At 49.6% G+C, this 2,661-nt stretch overlaps 1 protein-coding gene across 1 annotated transcript in view; it reads right to left on the bottom strand.

Moving 5' to 3' along the window:
• Fdft1 (farnesyl-diphosphate farnesyltransferase 1) overlaps nucleotides 1-2,661 on the bottom strand; it is a 29,916-nt gene that overhangs the window by 4,638 nt on the left and 22,617 nt on the right. The window lies entirely within an intron of this gene.

Here is a 2,661-nt window from a genome sequence, read left to right as displayed (position 1 = left end):
CTGTTAAGGAAAGAAGAACGAGTAGAGTACTTAGCACTGTCGAGTACGCCACTTATATCTTCCACGGTTTGGTCACCAAGAAGAAAACTCAAGTTCTGAAAGCAAGAGTGACTTGCTACTCAGAAAGCTGAATTAGCTCCTAGGCACGTCCTGCTGACGAGGATGCACAGTGCAGCACATATCCCACCAGGGAGCCACTGAGTACCTGGAGAGCTGCCACCGCACACTACTTTAGATCCCGGTACCTCATGGGGGCAGGCACGGAGCAGGTGCTCGGTGCATGTTGGCATGATGCAGTTAGGCTGACCAAAGGCATGTGCTGGATGGGGAAGACTGCAATAGCGGGAACAGCAGAGGGCACTGTGCAGTCCTGCCAAGACCTCCTCAGCGCTGCTCCTTACAGGAACCTCCCCCACCTCTGCAGAGTCCCACTCTCCTTCTACATCCATGCCAACACACTGCCTGAGCCATGCCCTTAGTGACTCACATCTGAGTCCCAAATCCACTCGCCTGTTCACATGGTCAACAGAGATGGACAACCTGTTCTCAGGAACCCCTGTGCCCTCCCCATTACCTGCAGACTATCTGAGTTCCTTACTGTGAACATGAGGTGCCTTGGGCCATACCCTCTCCAAATGCACAGGCCACTGGGTACCTCTCTTCATACTTCTCTCTCCCACTACACCTTCCACACTGCATGCCTATATGCCTTCACCAGTCTCCTGCCTACCCCTCAAATCTCCAATAAATCAAACTGACAGGTTACTGGCAGGAAGTGATGACAACCTGAGCCAGAACTGGAGCATGAGTGGAGAGGATAGAGCAAGCATTTTACAGACTTTTAGCCAAGCCCATGGTGTACCTACAGTTTATCATTTAAGCACTCAAGAGGATGGTGAGTTGAGCACAGCCTGAGCTATACAGTGAGATCATTTAAAAATAAATAGGACCCAGGGCTGGAGAGATGGCTCAGAAGAGATGTGTTCACATCATCCATATGGAAGCTCACAGTCATCTGAAACTCTAGTTCCAGAGTTCCTGGTAATGCAGGACTTCATTCTACAGAAGCCAGATCACATGAAGGGTGAATGCAGGTTGTAGTGTTTTGTATTGACACCGCATTGGTAGACATGTCTGTATACCATGTCTGTGCAGTGCCCATGGAGACCAGAAGAGGGTGGTGGATCTCTGGCCACGCAAGGGCTCTAGGATGTTCCAGGGATTCCATGATTAAGGCAATGTCATTAACAACTAGAGTTCATGCCCAAGGCTGTAGCTGGGTAACAGCCATGAAACATCTACATGAGAGGAAAAGAAATGAAATCAAGAGAGAATGCAAAGCAACCCAACATCTAAAGACTACGCAGAAGAGGCAGAAAGGTGGGAGCAGGAAGAGGAGAGGATAAGCAGGAGACAAGCGTCACTGCAGACAGGAAAGCAGCGAAGGTCTCCAAGGAGGAGGAGTCCCTGCGTCAGATGACCTGGGGGGGGGGTGATTTAAAACAAACTGGTTTGGGGGTTTAATCATCAAATGCCATCACATTTCTTCCTCTTCTGGCTTATACACACCCAAGTGGTAATCTGTACAGTTAAGAAGGCCCAAGAGCCTGGCAAAGCCCAGTCACAAGGAGGCACAGGAACATGAAAACAATGGCCCTTGCCAAGGCTTTCAGTTGGCAGAGCAGAGGATGGACGTTTCCAGGTATTTGCCCACATATTACTTCTATCCCAAAATAGCAGAAAGACTTCCCTGGCTGTCAGGTTCACAGGCTGCTCTGAGCTAGGCTTCTCCAGCTACTGCGGAGCCATCTGCCCACCTCTCAGGAGGACACAGGCCTTCACTGCATCTCTCTGTAGGCATTAGTGGCCTCTGGGAAGCCTTTCCCTGCTATATTCTCCGTACAACTGAGGAGACAGACTTCACAAGGGATACATCCGCCTTTCCTGCAACAGCAGAAGTGATCCATGAGGAGGAACAGGATCAGCTCCAGGTGGCATCTAGACACCAGCAGGTGAGCCTACCTGGAGACCTCATAGAAGTCTTAACTCATTGTGAGACAGCCTCTGTAGCACAGGCTGGCCTCAAACCTTCTGTGCTGGTGAGGATGACCCTGAACTCCTGATCCTCCTGCCTCCACCTCCCCAGTATCGGGATTTCAGCCATGTTCCACCATGGCTGGTTTATATGATGGGGGCTGGGGATCAAACCCAGGACTTTGTGCATGGTAGGCGAACACCACCTGCTGAGTTATACTTCCAGGCTGCAAGCCTTCATTATAAAAACAACACTGAGAAGTCTTCCATAAGGCTGACATTGAACTCAGATTTTATTGCCTGAACTTTGTAATTCCATTTTTCTGCATCAAATATTAATATATCCTTTACTCTGAATTTTGCTGCGGCAACTTAAAGAAAACTAGAAACGCTGGGTCAGAGGTCGGCATGCGTTCTCTTTAAGGACCCAAAGCTATTTTTAGCTCTCTGGCCTCCTCTGTTGTAACTACTCAACTCTGCCCTGAAGTTGCACAAGCAGTCAGACAAGGAGGGGACACAGTGGCTGGGTTACAGCAGTGGCATTCACAAAAGCCACATGCCACCTTTGGCCTCAGACTCAACCCCCCAGCAGTACCTCATTCTAGCAGTCAAGAAGCACACAAATAA

This window comes from Alexandromys fortis, unplaced genomic scaffold, assembly GCF_014885135.2.
Source record: "Alexandromys fortis isolate MF-2015 unplaced genomic scaffold, M_Fortis_MF-2015_v1.1 scaffold_75, whole genome shotgun sequence".
NCBI lineage: Eukaryota > Metazoa > Chordata > Mammalia > Rodentia > Cricetidae > Alexandromys > Alexandromys fortis.
This window is presented reverse-complemented; position numbering and strand designations above follow the sequence as displayed.